At 39.7% G+C, this 16,112-nt stretch overlaps 1 long non-coding RNA gene across 1 annotated transcript; it reads right to left on the reverse strand.

The window, feature by feature from the left end:
• Positions 1-1,959: 1,959 nt before the first annotated feature.
• LOC129644746 (uncharacterized) lies at positions 1,960-15,412 on the reverse strand. The gene is made up of 3 exons (XR_008710953.1): positions 15,348-15,412; positions 12,884-13,156; positions 1,960-2,149 (listed from the first exon to the last, which is right to left on the reverse strand). It is a non-coding gene; the product is annotated as an uncharacterized LOC129644746 (long non-coding RNA).
• Between the last annotated feature and the right edge of the window lie 700 nt (positions 15,413-16,112).

Consider the following 16,112-nt stretch of genomic DNA (forward strand, 5'->3'; position numbering starts at 1 on the left):
TTTTGAGGTATTTTGCAGAATTGCAGGCACCACTTCAAATCTACTTAATCATAATCTACATTTTAATGAGACCTCCAGATGATTCATATGCAAACTTCATTTGATTTGTGCTGGCTTAGATCTTGCTTCTAGGTTGGGGCTTGTAACCTAGTAGAAATTCAAAGCAATAGCAGTAATGAGGGCTTAAAGTAGTGGATACTTAACAACCAGTACTTGACTATTTTAACAACTAGTACTTTGTATGTATCAGCTGAATGACAACCCTTGGGTTGTTTGATAAATTTTAGGAGAAGTGAATAGAATCTTCAGAGAGACAGCTTTGAATTGGTAGATTAACAATGTAGAGAGGGAGGGGAGAGTTCAATGTAGAGAGGGAGGGGATTTAGATCAAAGGATCTAAATCCTTGAGAAGGCAAAATGTTTCAAGTGCACTAAGAGAAACTGGTCTTTGAAAGAAGGAAGAAATAGATAGGAAGAAGCCGATACAGAAGCAGGAGTTTTAAAGGTTGGGTAACAAGACGGTAAGATGGATTTTGAGAAGGTAAGGTAAGATGGATTTTGTCATTTCAGTAAAACTTTGAGGGAGTTTGTTGGCTGAAATGGGTGGGCAGGAGAATATGGAGGTTTAATCAAAAAGAAGAGGCTGATGAATTAGTCATTTCAGTGGGTAGACAGCCTTATTAGAAAAATGTTGGTAGATTGCTGGACAGCTTGAGTGTGTTTGAATGTTGTACACATGAACTTAAAGAGAAATCAGTCAGCCCATTTGGATGTTCAAGTGCTAGTCGGAGGATGGCAGATGGTTGATTGCAGCCAGTGCTGGGATTCTGTTAGCCAGATAAGTCAGAAAGTCGAAAAAATAAGGGCATGCTAAGTCGCTTCATTCGTATTCAACTCGTTGTGATCTCGTGAATCTGCCAGGCTCCTCTGTCCATGGGATTCTCCAGGCAAGAACACTGGAGTGGGTTGCCCTTCTTCAGGGGAATCCTCCCAACCCAGGGATTGGACCCAGGCCTCCATTGCAGGCAGATTCTTTACCATCTGAGCCACAAGGCAAGGCCATTGCAAGAATTTTCCTTACATCACTCAAGATAGATGAGGGGGCAAGTAAATACAAAAATGGGTGGGGAGATATATGAGAAAGTTGCTGTCAGGTCAGTGAAATGAAGATCTTAATGAGATTGAGAAGGCTGGAATTGGAATTTACTAGAATAAGTGGGCTTGAAAATACAGGAAGTAGAAGTGTGAGAGTGAGAAGCTTGAATTGAAGATTTTGAAGGTTGTAATATACCAGAAAACTGGGTTCATTTCTTGGTAAGTGTCAAGCCAAAGATCAGGAGAAGGACTTATAATTGCAGTACACCCGGAAGCTTTCCCAAAGCAGTGTTTCCCCAGAAGCAAGACTGGTGAAATTTTAAGCTAATGGCTCATGTATATTCATGAATGTGCTTGGTCAGTAAATGCATATTCATGAAGGGATTTGAACAGGAAAATTTAATACAGAATTATGGCAAAAGTCAACAGAGTGCAAATTTTAGTTGACTGAAGTCACAAAAGTCAGAAAAAGTCAACATCATCATGGTGGTTGAGGACTTCAGGCTAATCCTTACCACTGAAACAGAACTGGGAGTCTATGCAACTGATTTATTATTTTTGCTGTTGTTACTTCTCTTGCTTGATAGCAGTTTGTTGCTGCCTTCTTTTGTTTCCTTAAGATCATTAATTACTGAGACTCGTAAGAGGACAAACACTGTACCCAGGCTTAGATCACAAAATGGCTTAGGACAAAAATGGTTTCTCTTATGTCAACAAAGCCATGCCTGGTTCTCTTTCTCCAGGGACTCCATGCCCTATCTGCTTACAGTAATTTGTGTTGAAAGGCTTAAGTATGACATTAAGAGGTTCAAGTGGAGAAGAAGTCAAGGAACTGAGAGACCATGGTGCTGGCTGGGACACCTACAGAGACTTTATTTAATGTTTTATCATGGAAAACTTTCAGCATATACAAAGGCAGAAAGAAGGGTATAATAAACCTCCATGTATACATCACCCACCTTCAACAATTATCAGCTCATGTCCAACTTGCTTTTACCAGTGGAAGAAAACCCAAACACCACATATTGATATCTGTGAATATACCAGAATGCACCTGTAAAAAACAAGGAGTCATTAAAAAAAAACAACACATATCCATGTTACATCATCACATTTAAAACAACTAACAATAACTACATAATATCTTTGTGACGCTATGGACTGTAACCTGCCAGCTCCTCAATCCATGGGATTCTCCAGGCAAGAATAGTGGAGTGGGTTGCTACGCCTGCCTCCAGGGTATCTTCCCAAGTCAGGGATTGAACCTGAGTCTCTTAGTCTCTTGCAATGGCAGGCAGGTTCTTTCCCACTAGCACCACCGGGGAAGACCACATATCATAATATCATCAAATACCCAATCTGTCACAGTAATGGTTGAAATTGCTGATCACCATGACAGGAATTGATGTGGAGATACAGGTTGATGGAGGGACCGATTCCCAAAGCAGGAAGAGGAAGGACACAGAATTCACCAGGGACAGCAATAAAGAAGGGCGAGATTTTCAAGTCAGGTAACCTAAATCATGCAGAGAAGGCGATGGCACCCCACTCCAGTACTCTTGCCTGGAAAATCCCATGGATGGAGGAGCCTGGTGGGCTGCAGTCCATGGGGTTGCGAAGAGTCGGACATGACTGAGTGACCTCACTTTCACTTTTCACTTTCATGCATTGGAGAAGGAAATGGCAACCCACTCCAGTGTTCTTGCCTGGGGAATCCCAGGGACAGGGGAGCCTGGTGGGCTGCCATCTCTGGGGTTGCACAGAGTTGGACACAACTGAAGCGACTTAGCAGCAGCAGCAGTAACCTAAATCATGAGAAACTCTGGCTGGATGAAGCACAAGCTGGAATCAAGACTGCCAGGAGAAATATCAATAACCTCAGATATGCAGATGACACCACCCTTATGGCAGAAAGTGAAGAACTAAAGAGCGTCTTGATGAAAGTGAAAGAGGAGAGTGAAAACTTGGCTTAAAGCTCAACATTCAGAAAACTAAGATCATGGCATCCGGTCCCATCACTTCATGGCAAAAAGATGGGGAAACAGTGGAAACAGTGTCAGACTTTATTTTTCTGGGCTCCAAAATCACTGCAGATGGTGACTGCAGCCATGAAATTAAAAGATGCTTACTCCTTGGAAGGAAAGTTATGACCAGTGTAGACAGCATATTAAAAAGCAGAAACATTACTTTGCCAACAAAGGTCCGTCTAGTCAAGGCTATGGTTTTTCCACTGATCATGTATGGATGTGAGAGTTGGACTATAAAGAGGGCTGAGCGCCGAAGAATTGATGCTTTTGAACTGTGGTGTTGGAGAAGACCCTTGAGAGTCCCTTGGACTGCAAGGATATCCAACCAGTCCAGCCTAAAGGAAATCAGTCTTGAATATTCATTGGAAGGACTGATGCTAAAGCTGAAACTGCAATACTTTGACCATGTGATGCGAAGAGCTGACTCATTTGAAAAGACTCTGATGCTGGGAAAGATTGGGGGCAGGAGGAGAAGGGGCCGACAGAGGATGAGATGGTTGGATGGCATCACTGACTCAATGGAGATGAGTTTGGGTGAACTCTGGCAGTTGGTGATGGACAGGGAGGCCTGGCATGCTGCAGTCCATGGGGTCGCGATGTCTCTGGGGTCAGACATGACTGAGCGACTGAACTGAAACTGAGCCTAAACCTCAAAAGTGCAGGAGCTTCTTTTGCTTCCAAGAAAGGTGGGAAAATGGCTTGGAAATGACAGTGAGAAGCAAAGAGGACAGCTTTGAGTCTCATAATAGTCTCACCCTGAGAATCAAAGAGTATGAGAGCAAAAATAGTCTCCACTCAAGAGATATGAAGGGAGAAGAGATTTCACAGGGAGAGCCAGGTTTCTGGTGAATTTGGGAGGTGAAAGAAACATTTATCAAAGAGATGGAATGTATGAGGATCTGCTGATTGTAGACCTGGAGGGCTTAGTGAATACTATGAAGGTGGGTGAGGGTGAGGGTACAGAGGATCAAGTCAGATTTATGGGGAGATGTTCTGGACACTGTGGGTCATGATTAGGGTGATGATACATCCCATTTTCTCAAGACTGTCTCCATTTATATCTGTCATCCTGACATGCAATTTACTATATGTCTAGGTTCAGATCATAAATTGTGTGATCTCCCTAGTCATAAAGGTTGACGGAAGTGTGTTCTCCAGACAGTGGTTGAGTGAGCCAGTGTGCCCAGAATGGTGGGTTGGTCCTGAGGGCCAGCCTGTTCTAGCTCTGTGTAACCCTGGAGTGAAGACCACCCTACAGTTCTGGGAGCTGGTACTGGGATGGTCTTTTCTCCATTGGTGAATCCATTTGGTGTGAAGAATGCTAAACTTTTGATCCAGAAATTCTGAAGTTGAGAGTCTATCCCTAAGGCAGTAATCAATACTGCAAAGATTGACATGAAGTGAAGTTAAAGTCACTCAGTTGTGTCTGAGTCTTTGCAATCCCATGGACTATACAGTCCATGGAATTCTCCAGGCCAGAATACTGGAGTGGGTAGCCTTTCTTTCCTCCAGGGGATCTTCCTGACCCAGGAATCAAACCAGGGTCTCCTGCATTGCAGGTGTATTCTTTGCTAACTGAGCTATGAGGGAAGCCCCAAAGATTACTTACCAACAAACTCTTGTTTCAGTATTATTTACAAGAAGTTGGACTCCCCAGCATAGACAGAGAATAATTAACCATCTTTAAATGAATAGCTCTAATTCTCTGCTGGGGAATAAACTGCACAGAATTCTCCATTCATGAAATGTCTGAGTCCCAAATAACTACCTACAATTCTCAGCACCTACCATCCTGACCTTTCATTTGAAACTCACATGTGATGCCACCAGGGGAGGCACTGATATCGGTGCATTTTGAATGTGTACCTTTTTTTTTTTTTTTTTCAGCTTTTCTATTTCTCTTGAGCTAATTTTAATGCATATCATTTTCAGGATAATTACAAATGTATAATTTTTCAAATTTATTGGTATTAAATTGCTCAAAACATTTACTCATGATTTGTAAATTCCTTATATTTTTATTTGTTCTCTTTCTTTTACTTGATCCAGCTCTAGTTTTTTGATTCTATTATTTCTTGTTTTATATCTCATTCATTTCTACTCCCATCTTTATTTCTATTCTTATACTTACCTTATTTATTTATTTAGCTCTTGTGATAACTTTTTTTTCAATCTTTATTTTTTAATGAACATATTTAAGTATATAATTTTACCTCTAAAAGTAGATATTTGAATTCCACAAGTTTTGATAAGTAATTCAGTTCTAAATATTTTTTAATCTTCTTTTGGAAAGTCTTATGGAAGAAGTGTTTAGGACTGCAGCTTTTTAATGCAGCTTTTAGGGTTGGGTATTTTAAAAGGTGATTTTATAAGAGTACATGATTTGTATCATATTAACTCTTCGACATTTGCTGAAATTTCTTAGTGATCCAGTAAGTGGTTAATTTTTGAAATGTCCTGTGTAATTTTTGTTGGAGGCAGAGTTCTAGGTATCTATTAGATAAAACTAGTTTATTTTGTAAATCTTCTGATCCTTACAATTTTGATCTAATTTATTGGCTTCTGATAAAGATGTATGAAAGTCTACCACTAAGACTATGGCTTTGGTCCATGTCTCCAGGTAATTCTATGAGACTGTCAATCATTTAAGTCTGAGTATTGTTATAGGTACGCTCAGTTGCTTCAGTCGTGTTCAACTCTTTGCAATCCCATGGACTGTAACCCTACAGGCTCCTTTGTCCATGGGATTCTCTAGGCAAGAATACTGGAGTGGGGTACCATTTCCTCTTCCAGGGGATCTTCCTGACACAGGGATAGAACTTGCATCTCCTGCATTGCAGGCAAATTCTTTACTGGGTAAGCCCTGTAGTTAAGGTCATAAATATTATATTTGCTCAATGGATTGCTTCTTCGATTATTAGAGAGTGGTCCCTTTTAATCCCTGTTATTTTTTGTCCTGTATTTGATTTTGTATGGCAATAATATTGCTCAAGAGGCAGGTCAGGTGGTCTGGTATTCTAGTACCAGACCACCTGACCTGCCTCTTGAGTAAACTTGTATGCAAGTCAGGAAGCAACAGTTAGAACTGAACATGGAAAAACAGACTGGTTCCAAATAGGAAAAGGAGTACATCAAGGCTGTATATTGTCACCCTGCTTATTTAACTTATATGCAGCGTACATCATGAGAAACGCTGGGCTGGAAGAAGCACAAGTTGGAATCAAGATTGCCAGGAGAAATACCAATAACCTCAGATATGCAGATAACACCATCCTTATGGCAGAAAGTGAAGAAGAACTAAAGAGCCTCTTGATGAAAGTGAAAGAAGAGAGTGAAAAAGTTGGCTTAACGTTCAACATTCAGAAAACGAAGATCATGGCATCCGGTCCCATCACTTCATGGCAAATAGATGGGGAAACAGTGGCAGACTTTATTTTTCTGGGCTCCAAAATCACTGCAGATGGTGATTGCAGCCATGAAATTAAAAGAGGCTTACTCCTTGGAAGGAAAGTTATGACCAACCTAGATAGCATATTAAAAAGCAGAGACATTACTTTGTCCACAAAAGTCCATCTAGTCAAAGCTATGGTTTTTCCAGTGGTCATGTATGGATGTGAGAATTGGACTATAAAGAAAGCTGAGCGCCGAAGAATTGATGCTTTTGAACTGTGGTGTTGGAGAAGACTCTTGAGAGTCCCTTGGACTGCAAAGAGATCCAACCAGTCCATCCTAAAGGAGATCAGTCCTGAGTGTTCATTGGAAACACTGATGTTGAAGCTAAAACGCCAATATTTTGGCCACCTGATATGAAGAGCTGACTCATTTGAAAAGACCCTGATGCTAGGAAAGATTGAGGGCAGGAGGAGAAGGGGATGACAGAGGATGAGATGTTTGGATGGCATCACCGACTCAATGGACATGAGTTTGGGTAAACTCCGGGATTTGGTGATGGACAGGGAGGCCTGGCGTGCTGCAGTCCTTTGGGTCACAAGGAGTCGGACATGACTGAGCAACTGAACTGAACTGAATATTGCTCTATTCATTCTATTATATGGCATTAATATTGCTACATTTCTTTCTTTGAAATTTTAATGAAGCATGATTGATTCACAATGTTGTAAATGTGCTAATCTCTGCTGTACAGCAAAGCAATTCAGTTACATTATACACACACACACACACATATGTGTGTGTGTATATATATATATATATATATATATATATATATATACTCTCTTTTAGGATGGATTGAGAGTCTTTTGGACCATAAGGAGATCCAACCAGTCCATCCTAAAGGCAATCAGTCCTGAATATTCATTGGAAGGACTGATGCTGAAGCTGAAGCTCCAATACTTTGGCCACATAATGGGAAGAACTGACTCATTGGAAAAGACCCTGATGCTGGAAAAGACTGAAGGCAGGAGGAGAAGGGGACGACAGAGGATAAGATGGTTAGGTGGTATCACTGATTCGATGGATGTAAGTTTGAGCAAGCACTGGGAATTGGTGATGGGCAGGGAAGCCTGGCATGCCGAGTCCAAAGAGCTGGACATGACTAGGTGCAGGAGGGCTGAGAGGAGCTACTCCACATTCAAGGTCAGGAAGGGCAGCTGTGAGGAGATACCCCTCGTCCAAGATAAGGAGCAGCGGCTGTGCTTTGCTGGAGTAGCTGTGAAGAGATACCCCCACGTCCAAGGTAAGAGAAACCCAAGTAAGACGGTAGGTGTTGCGAGAGGCATCAGAGGGCAGACACACAAACCATAATCACAGAAAACTAGTCAATCTAATCACACAGACCACAGCCTTGTCTAACTCAATGAAACTAAGTCATGCCATGTGTGGCCATCCAAGACAGGCGGGTCATGGTGGAGAGGTCTGACAGAATGTGGTCCACTGGAGAAGGGAATGGCAAACCACTTCAGTATTCTCGCCTTGAGAACCCCATGAACAGTATGAAAAGGCAAAATGATAAGACACTGAAAGAGGAACTCCCCAGGTAGGTAGGTGCCCAATATGCTACTGGAGATCAGTGGAGAAATAACTCCAGAAAGAATGAAGGGATGGAGCCAAAACAAAAACAATACCCAGTTGTGGATGTGACTGGTGATAGAAGCAAGGTCCGATGCTGTAAAGAGCAATATTGCAAAGGAACCTGGAATGTCAGGTCCATGAATCAAGGCAAATTGGAAGTGGTCAAACAGGAGATGGCAAGAGTGAATGTCAACATTCTAGGAATCAGAGAACTAAGATGGACTGGAATGGGTGAATTTAACTCAGATGACCATTATATCTACTACTGCAGACAGGAATCCCTCAGAAGAAATGGAGTAGCCATCATGGTCAATAAAAGAGTCCGAAATGCAGTACTTGGATGCAATCTCAAAAACGACAGAATGATCTCTGTTCATTTCCAAGGCAAACCATTCAATATCACAGTAATCCAAGTCTATGCCCCAACCAGTAACACTGAAGAAGCTGAAGTTGAACAGTTCTATGAAGACCTACGGGATCTTTTAGAACTAACACCCAAAAAAGATGTCTTTTTCATTATAGGGAACTGGAATGCAAAAGTAGGAAGTCAAGGAACACCTGGGGTAACAGGAAAATTTGGCCTTGGAATACGGAATGAAGCAGGGCAAAAGCTAATAGAGTTTTGCCAAGAGAACGCACTGGTCATAGCAAACACAGTCTTCCAACAACACAAGAGAAGACTCTACACATGGACATCACCAAATGGTCAACACCAAAATCAGATTGATTATATTCTTTGCATCCAAAGATGGAGAAGCTCTATACAGTCAGCAAAAACAAGACCGGAAGCTGACTGTGGCTCAGATCATGAACTCCTTATTGCCAAATTCAGACTTAAATTGAAGAAAGTAGGGAAAACCACTAGACCATTCAGGTATGACCTAAATCAAATCCCTTATGATTATACAGTGGAAGTGAGAAATAGATTTAAGGGACTAGATCTGATAGATACAGTGCCTGGTGAACTATGGATGGAGGTTTGTGACATTGTACAGGAGACAGGGATCAAGACCATGCCCATGGAAAAGAAATGCAAGAAAGCAAAATGGCTGTCTGGGGAGGCCTTATAAATAGCTGTGAAAAGAAGAGAAGTGAAAAGCAAAGGAGAAAAGGAAAGATATAAGCATCTGAATGTAGAGTTCCAAAGAATAGCAAGGAGAGATAAGAAAGCCTTCCTCAGTGATCAGTGCAAAGAAATAGAGGAAAACAACAGAATGGGAGAGACTAGAGATCTCTTCAAGAAAACTAGAGATACCAAGAGAACATTTCATGCAAAGATGGGCTCGATAAAGGACAGAAATGGTATGGACCTAACAGAAGCAGATGATATTAAGAAGAGATGGCAAGAATACACAGTAGAACTGTACAAAAAAGATCTTCATGACCAAGATAATCATGATGTGTGATCACTCACCTAGAGCCAGACATCCTGAAATGTGAAGTCAGGTGGGCCTTAGAAAGCATCACTATGAACAAAGCTCATGGAGGTGATGGAATTCCAGTTGAGCTATTTCAAATTCTAAAAGATGATGCTGTGAAAGTGCTGCACTCAATACGCCAACAAATTTGGAAAACTCAGCAGTGGCCACAGGACTGGAAAAAGTCAACTTTCATTCCAATCCCAAAGTAAGGCAATGCCAAAGAATGCTCAAACTAAAGCACAATTGCATTTATCTCACAAGCTAGTAAAGTAATGTTCAAAATTCTTCAAGCCAGGCTTCAGCAATACGTGAACCGTGAACTTCCAGATGCTCAAGCTGGTTTTAGAAAAGGCAGAGGAACCAGAGATCAAATTGCCAACATCGGCTGGATCATGGAAAAAGCAAGAGAGTTCCAGAAAAACATTTATTTCTGCTTTATTGACTACACTTTGACTGTGTGGATCACAATAAACTGTGGAAAATTCTGAAAGAGATGGGAATACCAGGCTACCTGACCTGTCTCTTGAGAAATTTGTATGCAGGTCAAGAAGCAACAGTTAGAACTGGACATGGAACAACAGACTGGTTCTAAATAGGAAAAAGAGTACGTCAAAGCTGTATATTGTCACCCTGTTTATTTAACTTATATGCAGAGTACATCATGAAAAACGCTGGGCTGGAAGAAACACAAGCTGGAATCAAGATTTCTGGGAGAAATAACAATAACCTCCAATATGCAGTTGACACCACCCTTATGGCAGAAAGTGAAGAGGAACTAAAAAGCCTCTTGATGAAAGTGAAAGAGGAGAGTGAAAAAGTTGGCTTAAAGTTCAACATTCAGAAAATGAAGATCATGGCATCTGGTCCCATCACTTCATGGGACATAGATGGGGAAACAGTGGAAACAGTGGCAGACACTATTTTTCTGGGCTCCAAAATCACTGCAGATGGTGACTGCAGCCATAAAATTAAGACGCTTACTCCTTGGAAGGAAAGTTATGACCAACCTAGATAGCATATTCAAAAGCAGAGACATTACTTTGCCAACGAAGGTCCATCTAGTCAAGGCTATGGTTTTTCCAGTGGTCATGTATGGATGTGAGAGTTGGACTGTGAAGAAGGCTAAGTGCCAAAGAATTGATGCTTTTGAACTGTGGTGTTGGAGAAGACTCTTGAGAGTCCCTTGGACTGCAGGTAGATCCAACCAGTCCATCCTAAAGGAAATCAGTCCTGAGTGTTCTTTGGAAGGATTGATGCTAAAGCTGAAACTCCAATACTTTGGCCACCTCATGCGAAGAGTTGACTCATTGGAAAGGACTGATGCTGGGAGGGATTGGGGGCAGGAGGAGAAGGGCACGACAGAGGATGAGATGGCTGGATGGAATCACTGACTTGACAGACATGAGTTTGGGTGAGCTCAGGGAGTTGGTGATGGACAGGGAGGCCTGGCGTGCTGCAGTTCATGGGTTCACAAAGAGTTGGACACGACTGAGTGACTGAACTGAACTGAACTGAACTGAACTGAAGCAACTGAACTGAACTGATACTTTATCATATTCTTTTCCATTATGGTTTATCACAAAGTATTTAATGTAGTTCCCTGTGTTAAACAGTAGGACTTTGTTGTTTGTCCATCCTATATATAATAGTTTGCATCTGCTAACCCCAAACTCCCAGTCTGTCCTTTCCCTACCGTTCTCCCCTTTGGTAACCATATGTCTGTTCTCTATGTCTGTGAATCTATTTCTGTTTCATCGAAAAGTTTATTTGGTTGATATTTGAAAAATATATCTTTTCTCCATCCCTTTTTTTTTTAAATAGTATGTAACTTTCTCTTTGTAATCTTTATATATTCACATAAATCTCTACAACATCAAAAGATACAAGGAGGTCCCTTGCACTCCACTCAGCCTGTCTCAGGGTCCACATCTTGCAGAACTATACAACTCTCTGTGTTAAATTTCTAAAATACAAATACATACATTAAATTTGTCAGTAATTATTAATAACATATATTAATAGGCATTAATATTAATTAGTATTAACATATTAACATTAATATATAATATTGACATATAAATTAACATATATTGATTTATTAATAACATATATTAATACATATATTAAAGACATGTATTTAAATTTCTAAAATACATATACATACAAATACAAATATTTAAATTTCTAAAATACAAAAATACAAATCTTGTCTTTTGCAAGCAAAAGACAACTAGATTTTGTTTCTTTATTCAATCTGTTAATTTCAGCCATTTTAAAAGGTAAGTTTATCTTTTATTTAGAGTTATTTATATAGCTGCGATTGTTTCTTCTTTCATATTTTCTTTCTTTCTTTGCTTCTTTTCTCTGCTCACTACCCTTTTTGTTTCTTTATTTCCTCTTTCCTGCTCTTTCATTTTCTTGCTTATAGATATAATTTATTTTTATAGTCAGTAATACTGTCACCAAAATATTATATGTTTCCATACTCACAGTTTTTCTTGTGTTCCAATGCCTTTTCTCTAAGTTCAATGTTCTTCATGATGAAGGATACTTCTTAACAGCTTTTTTGTTTTTTGTTTTTTAGTTGGGAAGATATGTGTGGTAAATTCTTAATCTTAGTAAATCCATCATTCTCTGAATATAAAAGTCTAGGCTGATTATTTGCCTTTAAGACATTTAAGATACAATTCTCCTGTCTCTATGCATCTATCTTTGCTGATAGTAATAATAATAAATCATAAATAGGTGATAATCCATCTTTCTGCCTAGACATTTTTAAATTTTCTTAGAGAGTTTGACTGTAATATATCCTGTTTGGATCTATTTTCATCCATCATCTTTGGTACTTAGAATACCCTTTTCATTTAAAAATTTAGGCTTATTTTCAATTCTGGGAAAGCCTTAGCTAATCTCTTTAAATATAATTTCTCCACCATCCCTTCATTTTCTTTTTATGTACTTTCCAGTAGGAATATGGGAGCACTTTTCGATCGAATCACCATTTCTGGGTGAAGATTTCCACTAGCTAATTTTCATCTTCCATTATGTTCAATAGTTTATCCCATTTCTTAAAGTATATTTATGACTACATTTTTCATTTCTAATCCTTGTCATTAGTTATATCTCATATTCATCTATTCTTGATTTACTTGTGCTTATTTTGTTTCATAATATTTTCTCTCCCTTTTACTTTTTCATTTTGAGGAAAATGTTTCCCTTTATTTCTTCCTTAAGTATCTTAAAACACTTATTTTTAAGTCTTCTTTTCAGACTGTTCTATTATTTTTCATTTATTCTAACCACATTTACCTCATGATTTTGGCAGTTGTCTTTCTTGGCATTGTATTTCTAGATGCTTCCTGAACATTTGGTTTGCTGGGTCTTCAGATGTTGGTTTTGTTCCTGTTTTCACTCCTTTGTGGACTCGCCTCACACTGTCCAGTGGTTTGACGGTTGCTGAGCCTCGGGGCAGAACCAGTTTATCTCAAGGAGGCCATTGGAGAGAAGGCGGTTCAGTCACTGAGCGGGATGGCTTGTTTCAAGCAGTTCCCTTTCACGAGGGTGTGTCTTCTCTCTCTAGGTCTGTGGGGGTGCAGAAACCCTAGAGTCAAGCAACAGTCAAGCAGCAGAAATTCTGAATTATATTTTAGAGGCCAGGGATCCACATCAGCCTTTACCAATGAACTAACTCTGGCCTCTGTCTTTTGTGGATCAATTTACCTGATCAGAGCCAAACTGCCCATTCTCTCTGTTGGCTTCCAGAGCCACACTCCTGGGTCATCAGCTTGCTCTCCTCTTGCTGCTTTGTAGTCTGCATCAATTTCTTTTTCTTCTTTTTAGAGTATAATATAATAACTGTCTTTTTACTTTTCCACTTTATCTTCATCTATTACTGCTGTATGTTTGGAATAAAAGGAAGGTCCCAAAGTGTAAATAAGGCCCCCTTGAATGGAGATTCTGTATTAATGCCAGGTCAAGAGAGTAAGAGGAAAAATACAGTTTTAATGGTTGGAATATTTTATTTAGTTTTTTTAAAGTGTTGCAAAGCATAGTAACTATGCTTTGATAAATAAGTGTTTGTAACAATGCTTTTTAGGGCTATTAGATGGATTTTTAAAGACTCTATATGCAAATAGCCCATTAAGCATTTTATTAAGTGTCTTGAGATTTTTTTTTCCCTTTATGAAAACTGGGACTTTTTCCAGCTTTATGTCCAGGCTCCTAGTCTTTTCACTTTCTTGAGAATTGCAACAACCAATAAGGAAAATTAAAACCTAAAAGGGCAAATATTTTTGCCAAACCACTAATGGCAGGTACAGAAAGCAGCAGAAAAATAGAATATTTGAAGTCAAAGAGCAACTTATCTTTCCTAGTTCCCTTCCCAGCTGGAAGGATGATCTTATTCCTTGGGGGTTGCTAGAATCAAGAGGAATCTAATTTCCATATAGCAATTGGTTATAGGGAGGGAAAAAAATTATGCCACAGGGAATAAATTTTTTCTGAAAAACATATTTTTAGTTTTAGCTTTATGCTGTTTCTAATTCCCTCTGGGTATGATGCCTCTGACATTTCTCCAACGAAATTCATGCTGAAGTGGAAGTTTTTCTTACAGTAGGCATTTCTTCCATGGAATGTAATGAAACGTTAATGTTCTTAATTTTAAAACATTAATACAATAGAAACATAAGCCCCCTCATATTGAAAGCCAAAATACAGCAGCATTTCAGGAAGGATGTTGTGAGAGAGAAAGCATCGACTTTGGAGTTGGGTAGATCTAGACTGGACCCTGTCACTGCAATTGTGCAAGAGGATGAGACGGTTGTATGGCATCACCGACTCGATGGACATATGTTTGATCAAGCTTTGGAAGTTGGTGATGGACAGTGAAGTCTGGCATGCTGCAGTCCATGGGGTTGCAAAGAGTTGGACACGACTGAGCATTGAACTGAGCTGAATATAATAGAAGTGGCTTCTACATAACTCAAAGTCTTGAGGACTTCTGGAATGAGTTCACCATATTGATTCCTAGCTTGTTAACGTATCTGTGATGGTGATGGTGTGTGTTTAGCCTTTACTATATTAGATAAGTTCCTAATTAAATAACAAGAGACATGGAATGAAGAATAAAATCACTGTGTGACTACTGTTAGCAATTATCAAAAGTTGGAACCATCTTAAACTTGCATTTTCCTGTAGTTTCTTTATGCTGCTAATCAGAAAGAACTTGGGCACTTTTTAAATAAGGAAATCTGTGCTTGTTGTGTGCATGCATGTGAGTCTAAATATATACAAAGACATGTACATACACAACACATATGTTGGCTGATAGAGCCTTATAAATGAACATCTTATGCTCCATTCTCTTAGGAAAACTTTCATAGAATTTTTTTAACACCCATGTTTTTAGCTATTGAATTGTTATTTGTGCAAAGAATGCTATAAACTTGCTGCTGCTGCTACTCAGATGCTCAGTTGTATCTGACTCTTTGAGAGCCCATGGACTGTAGTCCACCAAGCTCCTCCGTCCATGGGATTCTCCAGGCAAGAATACCTGAGTTGCGTTGCTATTTTCTACTTGAATAAACTCGTTAGCTTAGCATAAAGTGAAACATAAGCCCCTCATATTGAAAGCCAAAATACAGCAACACTTTGGGAAGGAAGTGGTTGTGAGAGAGAAAGCATCAACTTTTGATAGATCTAGACTGGACTCTGTCTCTGCCACTGACTTACAGAATAAACTTGACTTTGAAATTCTTTCCACACATTTTTTTACCTGTAAAGTGAAGATGATCTCTGGCCTGAACACTTGTGCGATGTTAGCACTCTGACCAATGACACATCCAGAAACTAGGAAAAGAATATTATTAGAATAAGAAAATGAAAGGTGCATGAATATGAAAATAATATTTCAAAGCAAGTGGCATTCAATGCAAATGAGATATCTGAAGATGTATGTGCTATTACCTTCCTAAGAAAAGCAGTCCTATCTGATGTAGCTTAGCTTTAGCTGGTGGACTGTTGTTGTGTGGTTGCTAAGTTGTGTCCAACTCTTTTGCAACTCCATGAACTGTAGCCCCTCAGGCTCCTCTGTCCCTAGGATTTCCCAGGCAAGAATACTAAAGTGGGTTGCCATTTCCTTCTCCAAGGGATCTTCCTAACCCAGGTATCAAACCCTCGAATCCTGCATTGTCTGAGTCTCCTGCATTGAAGGTGGATGCTTTACCATTAAGCTACCAGGAAAGCCAACTGGTGGATACTGGTCATGAAATTTTGCTTCCTGAACTCCTGCGTTGTTTTCCACTTCTTAAGACACCCTGATATAATCTACTAAAATTAATCAGTGATCTGTCCCCTACCATTGCACTGGGGGGCACTTGTGGTACCTTCCAGAATTACCTCTCGAAACTATCAAACTCTCAACATATAACCAGTATCCCAGGACAGAACGTGGTATAAACCCTGTCCTGCTGACAGTTAAGTTCTGTCTCTGATCTTAAAACTTGCTTTTGTCCCTCACATTTATGCCCAATCCATTCCC

The sequence above is a fragment of the Bubalus kerabau genome, chromosome 2, assembly GCF_029407905.1.
Source record: "Bubalus kerabau isolate K-KA32 ecotype Philippines breed swamp buffalo chromosome 2, PCC_UOA_SB_1v2, whole genome shotgun sequence".
Lineage (NCBI taxonomy): Eukaryota > Metazoa > Chordata > Mammalia > Artiodactyla > Bovidae > Bubalus > Bubalus kerabau.